General features: G+C 40.4%; 2 non-coding genes and 1 pseudogene across 2 annotated transcripts; all 3 read right to left on the bottom strand.

Moving 5' to 3' along the window:
- Positions 1-9,889: 9,889 nt before the first annotated feature.
- Positions 9,890-12,667, bottom strand: LOC138858571 (large subunit ribosomal RNA; annotated as a pseudogene).
- Positions 12,668-13,169: 502 nt separating this feature from the next.
- On the bottom strand, positions 13,170-13,348 carry LOC138858609 (5.8S ribosomal RNA). The gene has a single exon (XR_011397661.1). It is a non-coding gene; the product is annotated as a 5.8S ribosomal RNA (ribosomal RNA).
- A 625-nt stretch (positions 13,349-13,973) lies between these two features.
- On the bottom strand, positions 13,974-15,963 carry LOC138858548 (small subunit ribosomal RNA). Its single transcript, XR_011397636.1, has one exon. It is a non-coding gene; the product is annotated as a small subunit ribosomal RNA (ribosomal RNA).
- Between the last annotated feature and the right edge of the window lie 4,037 nt (positions 15,964-20,000).

Here is a 20,000-nt window from a genome sequence, read left to right as displayed (position 1 = left end):
CCCTAGCAGCACAACTAAGTTCATGCCTAAGCTGGGACAGCCTGTCAGAATTGGACCGCCGAGCGCGTTGAAACTTTCGCCTCAATCGCCTGACAGTCCTCCTCTTCAAGGTTAACTCATGCGTCCACCACTTAATTTTCCTAACGATAAAACTTTCACACTTTCTAAGTACCCTATCATTAACCCCCCACACTACCTCATAAAGACGAGCAACCTGCTCATCAACCCCCAAATCCTCAAACGCTCTAAGCGGTATACCCAATACCGCTTCCCTGACAGATCGTCCATATTGGTTCCAGTCGATACCAGAGGTACGCCATCGCCGCAATGGACTCTCATACAGCGAGGGAGGGGATTTGGGAGTAACCATAATTTGGATCAAATTATGATCACTCAATCCCCACCCTCCCTTAACCTCCCATCTAGCTACGAACGCCCTATCTGCTGCCTGATTCATAAGCGTCACGTCAATGTCACTCACGCCCCCAGGCCCATCAAACGTGTACCATTCACTCGGCTCATTCACAATGTGGAGGTTTTTAGCCACCACCCATTCACTTAATGCCTCGCCTCGACTGTGGCTTTGATATCCAGACGAATGCCGGGATACCTTACTAAACCACATCGAAGACGAGGCATTCGCATCCAGCCCTAGGATAAATGGGCTACTACTCGCAAGTAGTAGTAGCTTATCCATGTAGCCCAGGTAGGGCTCTAGGGGCTCGCTAAATTTGCAGTACAAACTAGCTACAATCAGCCTACCGAACTCCCCCTCTATCGCGACACATACACCCAGTTGTGAGGAATCCACAACTACACAATCGTAGTTGGGATCACTCACAACAATTGCAGCATTAGCCCCAAGGTCCGTGAAGACCTTGAAACTACCAGGAAGACCCCGAACCACACCATTGGTGGCGTAGGGCTCCTGGAGTAAGGCAATGCCGCACCTCCCCTCAGCCATACACCCCCCCAATTCACACATTACGGCATACGCCCCCTGGCAGTTTAACTGTATAATCCCCCCCATCAGTGTCTGGCGAGGGCGCGCTCAACAATGCCACAGTATATCGGGCAGACAGCGGACATCATAAGATGCCCAGCTGGTCTACCCTTGAATGCGCAGTTGCGGCAATGGAGTGCATTGACGCAACTGGCAGCTCTGTGGCCTTCCTGACCGCACCTCCGGCAGACATCTGATTTGGCCCTACACACAGCCACTCTATGGTCGAAACTCATACACCGGAAGCAGCCAGCAACGGGGCTATCCGGTCGCACCCGGAAGGAGAACCACTTGATGTAGCACCTACCTGCCTCCAAGAGGGCGGACATCATTTTGTCCGTACCCTCAAGGACGACATTGGTGCTACCATCAGGGGCCACCTTCCAGGGACGACTGACCATCCTCACATCTGACCTCTGGGACGCCGGGCTAAAATCCTGAAGGTTCAGCCGGAGTAACTCTTCCATGAACTCATCATGGGAGATCTCCGTGTGAACCCCCTGGACTACAACCCGAGGACCCAACTTCCGGTTGACAGTCACGTCCAACCCCACCTCCCCGAATTTCGCGTTCATCGCAACTTTCTCCCTCTCTAAAACAGAGGGAGTGCGGATAACCGCCCCACCACCCTTAATTGGCCTAACCTCGTGGATCCTTACCCCCAGGGAAGGACCCACCTCCTTAACAACTTTTTTAATGACTTCCTCAGAGGAAGCTGCAGGCCCCTTACTCCTAACCACAACTGACCAGGTCTCAACAGGCTTCTGCGCCACCGGTGCAATCGCCTCCAGTACAGGTGCTGGGGGCGGAGGCATCGGTGCCGATGGAGCCGGCATTGACCTGCTCGGCGGCGAGGAGTGTCCTCCACAGCCTCCTCTAAGGGCGTCAACTTGACCACGAAGATGGGCATTCTCGGTTACTACCGTCATCAGAAGTGCCTCGTATTTCGAGGCAAGCTCCATCAGCCCCTTCGCGGTCCCTATAGCGAAATTTTCGGCCCCAAAAACTACTTCGCTTAGCTCCGCCGAAATTTTCTTAATAGCCGCGACATGGCTAACCGCACCACCCCCGACAACAACACCCCCCTTAAGAGCACCACGGTTGCTCGCGCCGCCCTTGCTCGCGCTCGTATTGCTCGCGCTCGTTTTGCTAGCGCCCGTTTTCTTCGCGCCCGTATCAACGCGCGCAACACCCACTTCGCCCTCGCCCGACTTTGCGGGGTGAACAGCCGCTTTTTCAGCGGTGTCACCGTTATCGCAACCGCTACCACTACCGCTCCCGCCCTCATCACCCCCCGTTTCTGCCGGCGACCCCAAACGCGCCTTCCGCCGTGGCGGGGACCTCACCGATGGCCTCACCGCCTCGTCTCCCGAAGTGTCCACCGTTACCACCGATGGACCGGACTCCTCACTCCCAGCGAGGGATTTAACCCTCCTCCTCCGTGGTGGAGGCATTCTTGCCTTCGGACGCCCTTTGGTAGGCTGATCCGCCGAACTTACCACTGACGCAGATGGCACTAGTTCAACAGATGCCGAAAACAGCCGCTCGCCAAGTACGTGCAACTGAACGCGCTGGAGAAAGTATCTCTAGCGCAGACCCGCTCTATAGCAGCGACGACCCAAGCGGACGATTAATGCGTTCTCGCTAGGGTACAGCCCACAACTCCAGCCAAAAGGCCTGGACAGAGGTCACTCAAATTGACCGCCGGACGGATCAATGTCCCCGTAACGGCCGCGAGTCGACCGATGTGGCGCTGGACCGAACCGATCCGTGGGTTAAACGCACACTGCTACGACCGTTTGTCTGCACACGGTACACTCACTTCGACACTGGACAGACGCTGGTACCTTTTGAGCAATCCTGCTCGAAACCTGCTGAAACTGGCCAACTGAACACCAGATGCCCAACACAACACTCCAAATAGGCGACTCTGCCGGCAAAGAATACCAACAATACGGCACTAAACTGGGGCTATGCAAAAAGTCCCCCACCAACAACAACGTGAACGACCACGTTGCGGTAGCACCTAAGGTACTGTACACAATATTAAAAAATATGTACTTACCGCTATTCCACCGAAAAATGCCCAAAAAACGCGCCAATTGTGCCCTTGCACGAAAAAACACACTCGCGGTCACGTACCCGAGCACTAACAACAAAACGCGAATACTCGCACAAAGCGAAATTCCGCAAGAAATTGTAGCAACAATTTCACACACTCGACAAGCAACGGTGCTTATGCTAACGCGTAAACAAATATCGCTCAAAAGAAAATACCGAAAAATCACCGAAAATTACTAATCACAACGATGCGCACGCACGTCTATTCGCGTCGGAATCCAAACAACGAATGAGTAGATAGGGACAACGTCCGGTGTGTTTAACGTGAGTACCTGCCGTCGACGGCCTTATCTCACGGCGCTCAAAAGCACAGCGTATCAATACAATGCGTTGATCAGCGCCCCGAAAATGCTAGGCATATTTCAGTACCGATTGGTAGTGTGGAATGGACACACTACACACCTTGGTAAGGTTCGAGGCCTATCTAAAACCTCTGCCGTACTTTGGGTCCGGCACCCGGTTGCAATGCAACTCCACATTGAACTGACAAAACGTCAGTTCTTCCCGCATTTGGGTATAAACCACAACCACCACGATACTCCCCGAAGGGCCAGTCCGCACGAGCAGGTTGGAGCGAACTCCAAGGGCCCCTGCTCCCCGTGGTACCAGAATTAAGTCTCCGGTCAGACCTCGTAGCCGAAGCTACTACCAGTTGAGCCTCCATACAGCTCTGGACTGGTAACCAAGGGTTGAACCCCATACGCACATTACACTCACACACCTTTCACACAAGAAGCTAACCCTAACTCACAGTTAAACGCCTCCGCCGCCTAAACAATTCACGCGCAAACGACCCTAACTGTTCGGCATTCCGACTAGTGGAGATCACACCGCTAACATCTAACCGTCCATCAGTCCAGCTAATCCCCATACCCCCTAGATCCCTAATGTCCGAGTACATCGGGCACTCCGCGATCAAGTGAGCCCAGTCTTCACATCGCGCCCCACATAAACACCCCGACCTATCAGAAAGGTGCCTCTGATGCAAAAATGCATTCAGAGGCCCATGCCCCGTTAACAAAAAACCCAGACTCAGACAAAATCTGAAGTCTGGGTTACCCTCAACGAACCTAACATCCCGGATGTACTCATAAGTCACCCGACCGTTAGGACTATTGTCCCAACGGTCTTGCCACCTACTCCTAACCCTATCATCTAGAAGCCTCTTGCTCCCTAGATACCCCTCCCTCTCCACATCATCATCGGAAATCCAGTCATTCCGCAGCAATGACACACTCAAGCCCCTTCTTAACCTGAAAGCAACAGCACGCTGTATGACAATCAGGTCAAGAGGGGGTGCACCTAGTAAAACCTGCATCGCATCCGTTGAAACGGTGCGACATACAGGCAAACATGCAAGCATCATGCAACGTTGCACCGAGAGGAGTTTTCGGCGACCAGAGACCGTCATCGCTGTTTCCCACCATATTGCGGCTCCATAAGTGGCACAAGCCACAAATAGACCACGGTATATGGTGCGAACAGCACGGCGTCCAAGGCCCCAATCGCTCCTCAAGATGCGTCGCACTTTGCCTACGACCGCCTGCAGTCGCTCCTTCAAATTCGCCAAGTGTGGAGTAAAACACATTCTTTCACTCATGGTCAGCCCCAGGTATTTGACTTGCGTCACATACCTGATGCTGACCCCATTCACACGGACAATCGGTGGACGAACCGGAGACAATCTGCCCTTAAGCAGCATTGTCACCGTTTTGTCCATCGATATGTCAACCCCCACACCTAAACCCCAACTATTTACAATTTCTAAAAATTGTCCTCCCGCCCGCTCTAACTCAAATCGCGATCGACCTTCAACCAGAAGGAGAAGGTCGTCCGCATACGCACAACATTTACAGAGGGGTTCGAGCTGTCCAAGCAGAGAGTCCATCATGAGGTTCCAAATATATGGACCGCAGATGGATCCCTGCGGGCAGCCACGAACCACTCCGATCTCCACACTCCCATTCATTCCGACTAGAGAGGCTTTTCTGTCCGAAAAGTAACTCCGCCAAAGAGTAATTTCCGGACAGCCAAGCTCCTCCAGCCGTTGCAACACTCGATCCCAGCTTAGGTAATCAAATGCCCCCTTGAAGTCAACAAATATGCCAAGGACATATTTGTTGACATTCTCCCTAACAGCACCCTGAACGTAGAACCACGCATCCTCTACACTGCGTCCTTTCCTGAACCCATACTGTCTATCCGACCACATACCCCGCGTTAGCTCCTGAAGCCGTTCCACCATAACTCTTTCCAGCACTTTTCCAAGTACTGGAAGGAGACTGATGCCCCGATAAGAGCGAGGATCACTCCTGATCTTATCAGGGGACTTCAGGAGAGGTACAACCCTAGCAATTTTCCACTCGCGTGGAAAATAACCCTCCCACACGCACTTATTATAAATGGCCTCCAAGTATTCCGGAATGAACTTCCACAAGCTTTTGCACATCTCTCCGTTCAAACCATCAAAACCTGGGGACCGTTTAGACCTGACCAGGCCAAAGGCGTACCCCAACTCTCCATCGTCTAATGGAGGGACAGGTACCTCTTGTGCTTGAGGTACCTGAACCTCCGCCCTAGGAAAGAACGCTCCTAACAAAGCCCCCGCACACTCTCTCCACGTTGATAACATAGTGTCACCAACGCGAAGAGAGGTAACGTCCTCCCTCTTACGACCCCGGCAGATCCTATAGACCTGACCCCACGGGTCGTCCCTATTCTCACTCACGAAACTCCTCCACTCCTCTTCTTTAACTTTTACCAACATATCCTTATATTCCCTAGCAGCACAACTAAGTTCATGCCTAAGCTGGGACAGCCTGTCAGAATTGGACCGCCGAGCGCGTTGAAACTTTCGCCTCAATCGCCTGACAGTCCTCCTCTTCAAGGTTAACTCATGCGTCCACCACTTAATTTTCCTAACGATAAAACTTTCACACTTTCTAAGTACCCTATCATTAACCCCCCACACTACCTCATAAAGACGAGCAACCTGCTCATCAACCCCCAAATCCTCAAACGCTCTAAGCGGTATACCCAATACCGCTTCCCTGACAGATCGTCCATATTGGTTCCAGTCGATACCAGAGGTACGCCATCGCCGCAATGGACTCTCATACAGCGAGGGAGGGGATTTGGGAGTAACCATAATTTGGATCAAATTATGATCACTCAATCCCCACCCTCCCTTAACCTCCCATCTAGCTACGAACGCCCTATCTGCTGCCTGATTCATAAGCGTCACGTCAATGTCACTCACGCCCCCAGGCCCATCAAACGTGTACCATTCACTCGGCTCATTCACAATGTGGAGGTTTTTAGCCACCACCCATTCACTTAATGCCTCGCCTCGACTGTGGCTTTGATATCCAGACGAATGCCGGGATACCTTACTAAACCACATCGAAGACGAGGCATTCGCATCCAGCCCTAGGATAAATGGGCTACTACTCGCAAGTAGTAGTAGCTTATCCATGTAGCCCAGGTAGGGCTCTAGGGGCTCGCTAAATTTGCAGTACAAACTAGCTACAATCAGCCTACCGAACTCCCCCTCTATCGCGACACATACACCCAGTTGTGAGGAATCCACAACTACACAATCGTAGTTGGGATCACTCACAACAATTGCAGCATTAGCCCCAAGGTCCGTGAAGACCTTGAAACTACCAGGAAGACCCCGAACCACACCATTGGTGGCGTAGGGCTCCTGGAGTAAGGCAATGCCGCACCTCCCCTCAGCCATACACCCCCCCAATTCACACATTACGGCATACGCCCCCTGGCAGTTTAACTGTATAATCCCCCCCATCAGTGTCTGGCGAGGGCGCGCTCAACAATGCCACAGTATATCGGGCAGACAGCGGACATCATAAGATGCCCAGCTGGTCTACCCTTGAATGCGCAGTTGCGGCAATGGAGTGCATTGACGCAACTGGCAGCTCTGTGGCCTTCCTGACCGCACCTCCGGCAGACATCTGATTTGGCCCTACACACAGCCACTCTATGGTCGAAACTCATACACCGGAAGCAGCCAGCAACGGGGCTATCCGGTCGCACCCGGAAGGAGAACCACTTGATGTAGCACCTACCTGCCTCCAAGAGGGCGGACATCATTTTGTCCGTACCCTCAAGGACGACATTGGTGCTACCATCAGGGGCCACCTTCCAGGGACGACTGACCATCCTCACATCTGACCTCTGGGACGCCGGGCTAAAATCCTGAAGGTTCAGCCGGAGTAACTCTTCCATGAACTCATCATGGGAGATCTCCGTGTGAACCCCCTGGACTACAACCCGAGGACCCAACTTCCGGTTGACAGTCACGTCCAACCCCACCTCCCCGAATTTCGCGTTCATCGCAACTTTCTCCCTCTCTAAAACAGAGGGAGTGCGGATAACCGCCCCACCACCCTTAATTGGCCTAACCTCGTGGATCCTTACCCCCAGGGAAGGACCCACCTCCTTAACAACTTTTTTAATGACTTCCTCAGAGGAAGCTGCAGGCCCCTTACTCCTAACCACAACTGACCAGGTCTCAACAGGCTTCTGCGCCACCGGTGCAATCGCCTCCAGTACAGGTGCTGGGGGCGGAGGCATCGGTGCCGATGGAGCCGGCATTGACCTGCTCGGCGGCGAGGAGTGCCCTCCACAGCCTCCTCTAAGGGCGTCAACTTGACCACGAAGATGGGCATTCTCGGTTACTACCGTCATCAGAAGTGCCTCGTATTTCGAGGCAAGCTCCATCAGCCCCTTCGCGGTCCCTATAGCGAAATTTTCGGCCCCAAAAACTACTTCGCTTAGCTCCGCCGAAATTTTCTTAATAGCCGCGACATGGCTAACCGCACCACCCCCGACAACAACACCCCCCTTAAGAGCACCACGGTTGCTCGCGCCGCCCTTGCTCGCGCTCGTATTGCTCGCGCTCGTTTTGCTAGCGCCCGTTTTCTTCGCGCCCGTATCAACGCGCGCAACACCCACTTCGCCCTCGCCCGACTTTGCGGGGTGAACAGCCGCTTTTTCAGCGGTGTCACCGTTATCGCAACCGCTACCACTACCGCTCCCGCCCTCATCACCCCCCGTTTCTGCCGGCGACCCCAAACGCGCCTTCCGCCGTGGCGGGGACCTCACCGATGGCCTCACCGCCTCGTCTCCCGAAGTGTCCACCGTTACCACCGATGGACCGGACTCCTCACTCCCAGCGAGGGATTTAACCCTCCTCCTCCGTGGTGGAGGCATTCTTGCCTTCGGACGCCCTTTGGTAGGCTGATCCGCCGAACTTACCACTGACGCAGATGGCACTAGTTCAACAGATGCCGAAAACAGCCGCTCGCCAAGTACGTGCAACTGAACGCGCTAGAGAAAGTATCTCTAGCGCAGACCCGCTCTATAGCAGCGACGACCCAAGCGGACGATTAATGCGTTCTCGCTAGGGTACAGCCCACAACTCCAGCCAAAAGGCCTGGACAGAGGTCACTCAAATTGACCGCCGGACGGATCAATGTCCCCGTAACGGCCGCGAGTCGACCGATGTGGCGCTGGACCGAACCGATCCGTGGGTTAAACGCACACTGCTACGACCGTTTGTCTGCACACGGTACACTCACTTCGACACTGGACAGACGCTGGTACCTTTTGAGCAATCCTGCTCGAAACCTGCTGAAACTGGCCAACTGAACACCAGATGCCCAACACAACACTCCAAATAGGCGACTCTGCCGGCAAAGAATACCAACAATACGGCACTAAACTGGGGCTATGCAAAAAGTCCCCCACCAACAACAACGTGAACGACCACGTTGCGGTAGCACCTAAGGTACTGTACACAATATTAAAAAATATGTACTTACCGCTATTCCACCGAAAAATGCCCAAAAAACGCGCCAATTGTGCCCTTGCACGAAAAAACACACTCGCGGTCACGTACCCGAGCACTAACAACAAAACGCGAATACTCGCACAAAGCGAAATTCCGCAAGAAATTGTAGCAACAATTTCACACACTCGACAAGCAACGGTGCTTATGCTAACGCGTAAACAAATATCGCTCAAAAGAAAATACCGAAAAATCACCGAAAATTACTAATCACAACGATGCGCACGCACGTCTATTCGCGTCGGAATCCAAACAACGAATCGAGTAGATAGGGACAACTTTCGTTGTAGATTTACGTGAGTACCTGCCGGCGACGGCCTTACCTCACGGTGTTCAAAACACAACGGATCAATACAATGCGTTGATCAGCGCCCCAAACAAAACGAGCTTATGCAAGTATTTATTTGGATACCAGTGGCAGTGTGTCTGGGTCCACACTACCATCTTGGTATGATTCGAGGCCGACCTAAAACCTCTTCCGTTTTCGGGTACGGCACCCAGTTACTTATGTAACTTCTTTTTTCGAACTGAAAATTCAGTTCTTCCAGCATTTAGGTTTAAACCACAGCCACCACGATACTCCCCAAAGGGCCGAACCCAATGAGCAGATTGAACAGAAGTCCAAGGGCTTTCTGCTCCCCGTGGTACCGGAAAGTCTCCGGTCAGACTGCGTAGCCTAAACTACTGCCAGTTGAGCTCCCCATTACTCAAATGACTGGTGACATTTGTCGCTTGAACTTCAAATGTCTTTTTATTTGCTTTTTCATTTAAAGTGTTTCTAATATCAGTTCAAGCTGAGTATTATAGCACTATCACTCCATATACTATGCTGATATTACTGGGCAAAGAATATAATAACAGTCATAGTGCATATTGGCTTTTAGTCGCCTTTTACGACAGGCATGCCTTGCCGCGGGCATATTCTTTCCCCAAACCCGCAGGGGAAGTAGATAGGGACAGAGGGAATCTCGTTAATCCATTCATGCGCGTCACTAATTAGATGACGAGGCATTTGGCTACCTTAAGAGAGTCATAGTTACTCCCGCCGTTTACCCGCGCTTACTTGAATTTCTTCACTTTGACATTCAGAGCACTGGGCAGAAATCACATTGTGTCAACACCCGTTAGGGCCATCACAATGCTTTGTTTTAATTAGACAGTCGGATTCCCCAAGTCCGTGCCAGTTCTGAATTGATTGTTAATTGATAATCGTTATAATTTAAAAAGTATCTATACAATAATAAATCCTTTAGAAATTTTAGCAAGAAAGTTCCACAATTGGCTACGTAACTACTATCCGGGGAACAAGAATCGAAATTCTCTATTTACCCAGAACGAGTACATAAACCATGGTATTGCTTCCCAATCAAGCCCGACTATCTCAATCTTCAGAGCCAATCCTTATCCCGAAGTTACGGATCTAATTTGCCGACTTCCCTTACCTACATTATTCTATCGACTAGAGACTCTTCACCTTGGAGACCAGCTGCGGATATTGGTACGGCCTGTTGAGAAGTTTGCGTAACCCCACCATAAATTTTCAAGGTCCGAGGAGAAAATATCGACACAACAGTAAATGTCATGCTCTTCTAGTCCATCTACCATATCTCTCTTCGAAAGACTTCCATGGTAGTACGACTATAAAACAGAAAAGAAAACTCTTCCGATACCTCTCGACGGCTTCTTTATGGTCGTTCCTGTTGCCAGGATGAGCACAAGGCCCATTTTTAATAACAAACGGATACTCAACAGGTTACGGAATTGGAACCGTATTCCCTTTCGTTCAAAATTATTCAAGTGTTTAATTACTATGGAATAAAAATTCATTCATTTCATTTCATTAAAACTTGAAAATTTTCGGCTTTCGCCTTGAACTTAGGACCGACTAACTCGTGATCAACCACTGTTCACACGAAACCCTTCTCCACTTCAGTCCTCCAAGGTCTCATTCGATTATTTGCTACTACCACCAAGATCTGTACCAATAGCGGCTCCATGCAGGCTTACGCCAAACACTTCTAAGCACACCATTGTACCCTCCTACTCACTAAAGTTTCAAAATTTATAATCCAACCGAAATTGTATTATAAATCATGTACTTTAGCGGTAATGTATAGGTATACAACTTAAGCGCCATCCATTTTAAGGGCTAGTTGCTTCGGCAGGTGAGTTGTTACACACTCCTTAGCGGATTACGACTTCCATGTCCACCGTCCTGCTGTTTTAAGCAACCAACGCCTTTCATGGTATCTGCATGAGTTGTTAATTTAGGCACCGTAACATTACGTTTGGTTCATCCCACAGCGCCAGTTCTGCTTACCAAAAGTGGCCCACTGGGCACATTATATCATAACCTCAACCTTCATATCAAGAAAGGTGAGGTTCTTACCCATTTAAAGTTTGAGAATAGGTTAAGGTCGTTTCGACCCTAAGGCCTCTAATCATTCGCTTTACCAGATAAGATTATTTTACATAATTTTTAAATGCACCAGCTATCCTGAGGGAAACTTCGGAGGGAACCAGCTACTAGATGGTTCGATTGGTCTTTCGCCCCTATACTCAATTCTGACAATCGATTTGCACGTCAGAACTGTTTCGGTCTTCCATCAGGGTTTCCCCTGACTTCAACCTGATCAAGTATAGTTCACCATCTTTCGGGTCACAGCATATATGCTCAAGGTACGCTCCAGTTAGAGGTATAAATAATAATAAATTATCATTATACATAACTATATGGAACGCCCCGGGATTGAATTAATAATGTAATACATTAAAAATTAATCCCATTATTAATACAGTTAAGTTAATTTCGCCATTAGGTTTAATATAACCCAATGACTTGCACATATGTTAGACTCCTTGGTCCGTGTTTCAAGACGGGTCCCGAAGGTATCCTGAATCTTTCGCATTGTTAATCATATAAATGCATACAATTAATATTAAAATCAATGATAATAATATTATTGTAAAATTCAAAAGAATTTTAGCATTATATATAATAAAATCTATCAACACTTTATCAAATCATCAGTAATTATTCTATGTTAATAAGCTAAAAGCAAATTAATTTGAATAAACTTAAAAACCAATGATCTTTTGATAAATATTTTATTATGTTAATAGATTACAATGTCCTTATATGAAAAAAATGCACACTATTACTATAATATTTAAAATTAAATACTACAGTTATAATGATGAATTTTTCATAATGGATATTCAGGTTCATCGGGCTTAACCTCTAAGCAGTTTCACGTACTATTTAACTCTCTATTCAGAGTTCTTTTCAACTTTCCCTCACGGTACTTGTTTACTATCGGTCTCATGGTTATATTTAGTTTTAGATGGAGTTTACCACCCACTTAGTGCTGCACTATCAAGCAACACGACTCTTTGGAAATATCTTTCTAGTAATCATTAACGTTATACGGGCCTGGCACCCTCTATGGGTAAATGGCCTCATTTAAGAAGGACTTAAATCGTTAATTTCTCATACTAGATATTAAGATATTCCATACACTGCATCTCACATTTGCCATATAGACAAAGTGACTTAGTGCTGAACTATTTTCTTTTCGCTCGCCGCTACTAAGAAAATCCTTGTTAGTTTCTTTTCCTCCCCTCATTAATATGCTTAAATTCAGGGGGTAGTCCCATATGAGTTGAGGTTGTATAAAATATATTTTAGATTGATTTGTTTATTTTTATTTAATTTTTTTGCTATTTGCTATTTTAAAGAAATATATTTTTATATCTTGATTACTCAATATTATTCAATCTTTTCATCCCTTTTTAAAATTCATAATATAATAATTAATAAAATTAACAACATTATTCCTCCACATATCATATATTTTTTTTTATTATAAATTTTTCTCAATACAATAGAGTGAATTAATTCTAGAATAAAAATTTATTTTATGCTAGACATTCCTCTTATGTATTATTTAATATAATTTAAATAATGTTGAAAATTTTTTCTTTTATGGGAATACTAAGATTCTCATTTATCATAAATTTTCGTTCAAATATGAGGTATTCAAGAATATATTTTCTATATTTCTTTTTATGCTATTAATATTATGGATTGAAAAATACAATCCAATAATATGCCATATGCTTAAATTCTATTAATTGACTAAAAGAATAAGCAACTAATTTAGCATAGTCTTACAACCCTCAACCATATGTAGTCCAAGCAGCACTTTAAAATTAATTAAAGTACATAACAGCATGGACCGCAATATGCGTTCAAAATGTCGATGTTCATGTGTCCTGCAGTTCACACGATGACGCACAGTTTGCTGCGTTCTTCATCGACCCATGAGCCGAGTGATCCACCGCTTAGAGTGATAATTTTTTTGTATTTTTTTAATTCAAAGTCAAAGAATTTTAATTTATTGAAAGTATTAATAATTAATCAATAATAAATTTTTAATACATAAGTTTAAAACATCTTTCAATAAATTGTAATTTTAAACCCAAACATTTGCAGCTGCGCATGTCTTAGGTCAACAAAAACAGTAATACCTTTTATATATTATTTTCTTCTCTATTTGTGCGTTTTCTTTTTTTAAATTTTTCAACATGTTTTTAATCACAAATAGAAAATACCATAAAAAAAAGGTATTACACACGTTAATGTGAACAAGTTAACTTATCATTTATAATATTTTATATAAATATCACAATTAAATATTATTTTCTATATAAATAATAAGTACAGCTATATGTTTAAAGGTTTTTTTATTGCGTTCAAATACAATGTATGCGAAGTTCACAATATAATATATATTGTCATAATGCATTACAAGGAGTTAAAAAAAAAAAAAAAAACAGAAAAACATTCAAAACATTGTATAATTCAAAACATTTTGAATGAAAAGAACAAAAAGAAAACTTTTTTTTCTTTTTTATTCTTTTTTTTTATTTTGTTTTTATATAATTATTTTTTTTTCTTTTCGGATAGGAACACAATAATGATCCTTCCGCAGGTTCACCTACGGAAACCTTGTTACGACTTTTACTTCCTCTAAATAATCAAGTTCGGTCAACTTTTGCGAAACAACCGTGAAACACAAGGCGTCACAGTGATCACGTCCGGAGACCTCACTAAATAATTCAATCGGTAGTAGCGACGGGCGGTGTGTACAAAGGGCAGGGACGTAATCAATGCGAGTTAATGACTCACACTTACTGGGAATTCCAAGTTCATGTGAACAGTTTCAGTTCACAATCCCAAGCATGAAAGTGGTTCAGCGGTTTACCCGGACCTCTCGGTCTAGGAAATACACGTTGATACTTTCATTGTAGCGCGCGTGCAGCCCAGGACATCTAAGGGCATCACAGACCTGTTATTGCTCAATCTCGTTACTGCTAGACGCAATTTGTCCATTTAAGAAGCTAGTGTCCTTATAATGGGACAAACCAACAGGTACGACTCCACTTATATAAACACATTCAAACACTTGTACATTCAAGATGAACGCATGAATGAAGGCTATATAAGCTTCAACACCATAATCCTGAAAGCATCTATTTAATATATTTGAGTCTCGTTCGTTATCGGAATTAACCAGACAAATCACTCCACGAACTAAGAACGGCCATGCACCACCACCCATAGATTCGAGAAAGAGCTATCAATCTGTCTTACACGCTTATGTTCGGACCTGGTAAGTTTTCCCGTGTTGAGTTAAATTAAGCCGCAGGCTCCACTCCTGGTGGTGCCCTTCCGTCAATTCCTTTAAGTTTCAGCTTTGCAACCATACTTCCCCCGGAGCCCAAAAGCTTTGGTTTCCCGGGAAGCGACTGAGAGAGCCATAGTAGTAGCTACACCCAATTGCTAGCTGGCATCGTTTATGGTTAGAACTAGGGCGGTATCTGATCGCCTTCGAACCTCTAACTTTCGTTCTTGATTAATGAAAACATCTTTGGCAAATGCTTTCGCTTAAGTTAGTCTTACGACGGTCCAAGAATTTCACCTCTCGCGTCGTAATACTAATGCCCCCAAACTGCTTCTATTAATCATTACCTCTTGATCTAAAAACCAATGAAAGTAGAACAGAGGTCTTATTTCATTATTCCATGCACAAAATATTCAGGCATTTGGAGCCTGCTTTAAGCACTCTAATTTGTTCAAAGTAATTGTACCGGCCCACAACAACACTCGATGAAGAGCACTGAAGCAGGTTTAAATAGGAGGAATATATAAAAAATACATTGTATTAATTATATATAAGAACTCCACCGGTAATACGCTTACATACATAAGGTAATGTACATACCACAATTATAGTTGTACTACCCGTATGAAGCACAAATTCAACTACGAACGTTTTAACCGCAACAACTTTAATATACGCTATTGGAGCTGGAATTACCGCGGCTGCTGGCACCAGACTTGCCCTCCAATAGGTCCTTGTTAAAGGATTTAAAGTGTACTCATTCCAATTACAGGGCCTCGGATATGAGTCCTGTATTGTTATTTTTCGTCACTACCTCCCCGAACTGGGAGTGGGTAATTTACGCGCCTGTTGCCTTCCTTAGATGTGGTAGCCGTTTCTCAGGCTCCCTCTCCGGAATCGAACCCTGATTCCCCGTTACCCGTTGCAACCATGGTAGTCCTAGATACTACCATCAAAAGTTGATAGGGCAGACATTTGAAAGATCTGTCGTCGGTACGAGACCATACGATCTGCAAGTTATCTAGAGTTCAACCAATATAACGATCGAATAATCGCTTGGTTTTAGCCTAATAAAAGCACACGTTCCAAAAGGTCCGTGTTTATTTTGCATGTATTAGCTCTAGAATTACCACAGTTATCCAAGTAACTGTTAACGATCTATGGAACCATAACTGATATAATGAGCCTTTTGCGGTTTCACTTTTAATTTGTTTGTACTTAGACATGCATGGCTTAATCTTTGAGACAAGCATATAACTACTGGCAGGATCAACCAGAATAATATATATTTCTTTTTTATATAATATTTTTTATATTATATAAAAGTTTAAAATGATATTTTCTTATTTGAAAATTATACACAAATACACAAAACATAAAAACATTTACAATATACACAACAATTTTTCTATGTTTCTTTCTTTATTATATTTTTTTTCATTATATTTCATTTCTATTGTGTGATTTTGTAATGGATTTTTTTAATTTTTGTTTTGGTATCGTGAAAAGAATTTTCGTTCTCTATACATATTATTATTTAATTATTATGTAAGAACGATATTTCTTCTTATATTGGCAAAATTTTCAAATAATATCATTCTATACATTTTACTTTATTTCAATGCATATAGTAATATATATACCTTTTTTTAAGAGTATATACATTTTTTTCTTGATTTGAAATTAATAATTTCAAATTCTATTATATTTATTTCAATAATAAATATATGATAAAAAGTATTTTCGGGTGCAACACATTAATATTTTATTTTATTTAAAAACCATCCTTTTACACATATATTTTATGAGTAAATATTAGAATAGCTCACAAATAAAACTAAAATATTGTTTAATATTTATTTCTACAATATGTTAGTATAGAATAATAGATTTTTTATGTTTTTGTATAAAACAAAATCTATTTCTATTTAAACTAACTGTAGGAAACCAGGAATAAAAAACGCTCATTATATACAATATGTTAGTACAGAATATAGAGTTTTGTATAAAACAAAATCTATTTCTATTTAAACTAACTGTATAAAAACCAGGAATAAAAAACGCTCATTATATACAATATGTTAGTACAGAATATAGAGTTTTGTATAAAACAAAATCTATTTCTATTTAAACTAACTGTATAAAAACCAGGAATAAAAAACGCTCATTATATACAATATGTTAGTACAGAATATAGAGTTTTGTATAAAACAAAATCTATTTCTATTTAAACTAACTGTATAAAAACCAGGAATAAAAAGGCACACAAAATCAACTTTCATTTTCATATTTACTTAAAAATACATATAAAGTAAAAAATATTTCCATATAAATACTAAGTAAATAAAGTCATACAAGTATGAAAATTTTCATACAAGTACTAAATACATAAATCATATAAGTATAGTAATATTCATACTTATAAGTATTTAAAAACAATTTCTTACTAATAAACTAACATAAGGAATTCAAATATATAAAAGTATAATACATTTCCTAGCAGTAAAAAATTTTCATATAAGTACTAAATGTATAAAGTCTATGAAGTAATAAATTTTCATATAAGTACTATTTCAGTATATGTCAATTTGAGCAGATTTGTGCAAATTTGTTATAAATGTTCTCTCCCATGTTGACGTTACCAACCCGAAAATATATGGAAAAATTCTTTTAACCTATTTAAAATTTAAAAACTCATATATACGTGGGTAATTTATATCATTTTCAAATATCGTCATGGTCATAATACAACTAATAACATCAAAAGTATTTTTACAATCGATTTTTTTTTTAAATTTTTAACTTGTATGACTTCATATTTAATACTTATATGAAAATTTATTACTTCATAGACTTTATACATTTAATACTTATATGAAAATTTATTACTTCATAGACTTTATACATTTAATACTTATATGAAAATTCATTACTTCATAGACTTTATATTTTTTATACTTATATAAAAATTTATTACTTCATAGACTTTATATTTTACTTCATAGACTTTATACATTTAATACTCATATGAAAATTTATTACTTCATAGACTTTATATATTTACTACTTATATGAAAATTTATTACTTCATAGACTTTATACAATTAATACTTATATGAAAATTTATTACTTCATAGACTTTATACAATTAATACTTATATGAAAATTTATTACTTCATAGACTTTATACAATTAATACTTATATGAAAATTTATTACTTCATAGACTTTATACAATTAATACTTATATGAAAATTTATTACTTCATAGACTTTATACATTTAATACTTATATGAAAATTCATTACTTCATAGACTTTATATTTTTTATACTTATATAAAAATTTATTACTTCATAGACTTTATATTTTACTTCATAGACTTTATACATTTAATACTTATATGAAAATTTATTACTTCATAGATTTTATATATTTACTACTTATATGAAAATTTATTACTTCATAGACTTTATACAATTAATACTTATATGAAAATTTATTACTTCATAGACTTTATACAATTAATACTTATATGAAAATTTATTACTTCATAGACTTTATACAATTAATACTTATATGAAAATTTATTACTTCATAGACTTTATACATTTAATACTTATATGAAAATTCATTACTTCATAGACTTTATATTTTTTATACTTATATAAAAATTTATTACTTCATAGACTTTATATTTTACTTCATAGACTTTATACATTTAATACTTATATGAAAATTTATTACTTCATAGACTTTATATATTTACTACTTATATGAAAATTTATTACTTCATAGACTTTATACATTTAGTACTTATATGAAAATTTATTACTCCATAGACTTTATACAATTAATACTTATATGAAAATTTATTACTTCATAGACTTTATACAATAAATACTTATATGAAAATTTATTACTTCATAGACTTTATACAATTAATACTTATATGAAAATTTATTACTTCATAGACTTTATATATTTACTACTTATATGAAAATTTATTACTTCATAGACTTTATACATTTAGTACTTATATGAAAATTTATTACTTCATAGACTTTATACAATTAATACTTATATGAAAATTTATTACTTCATAGACTTTATACAATTAATACTTATATGAAAATTTATTACTTCATAGACTTTATACAATTAATACTTATATGAAAATTTATTACTTCATAGACTTTATACATTTAATACTTATATGAAAATTTATTACTTCATAGACTTTATACAATTAATACTTATATGAAAATTCATTACTTCATAGACTTTATATTTTTTATACTTATATAAAAATTTATTACTTCATAGACTTTATATTTTACTTCATAGACTTTATACATTTAATACTTATATGAAAATTTATTACTTCATAGACTTTATATATTTACTACTTATATGAAAATTTATTACTTCATAGATTTTATACATTTAGTACTTATATGAAAATTTATTACTTCATAGACTTTATACAATTAATATTTATATGAAAATTTATTACTTCATAGACTTTATACAATTAATACTTATATGAAAATTTATTACTTCATAGACTTTATACAATTAATACTTATATGAAAATTTATTACTTCATAGACTTTATACAATTAATACTTATATGAAAATTTATTACTTCATAGACTTTATATATTTACTACTTATATGAAAATTTATTACTTCATAGACTTTATACATTTAGTACTTATATGAAAATTTATTACTTCATAGACTTTATGCAATTAATACTTATATGAAAATTTATTACTTCATAGACTTTATATATTTACTACTTATATGAAAATTTATTACTTCATAGACTTTATACATTTAGTACTTATATGAAAATTTATTACTTCATAGACTTTATACAATTAATACTTATATGAAAATTTATTACTTCATAGACTTTATACAATTAATACTTATATGAAAATTTATTACTTCATAGACTTTATACAATTAATACTTATATGAAAATTTATTACTTCATAGACTTTATACAATTAATACTTATATGAAAATTTATTACTTCATAGACTTTATATATTTACTACTTATATGAAAATTTATTACTTCATAGACTTTATATTTTACTTCATAGACTTTATACATTTAATACTCATATGAAAATTTATTACTTCATAGACTTTATACAATTAATACTTATATGAAAATTCATTACTTCATAGACTTTATATTTTTTATACTTATATAAAAATTTATTACTTCATAGACTTTATATTTTACTTCATAGACTTTATACATTTAATACTTATATGAAAATTTATTACTTCATAGACTTTAT

Source organism: Bactrocera oleae, unplaced genomic scaffold, assembly GCF_042242935.1.
Source record: "Bactrocera oleae isolate idBacOlea1 unplaced genomic scaffold, idBacOlea1 ctg00000010.1, whole genome shotgun sequence".
NCBI lineage: Eukaryota > Metazoa > Arthropoda > Insecta > Diptera > Tephritidae > Bactrocera > Bactrocera oleae.
This window is presented reverse-complemented; position numbering and strand designations above follow the sequence as displayed.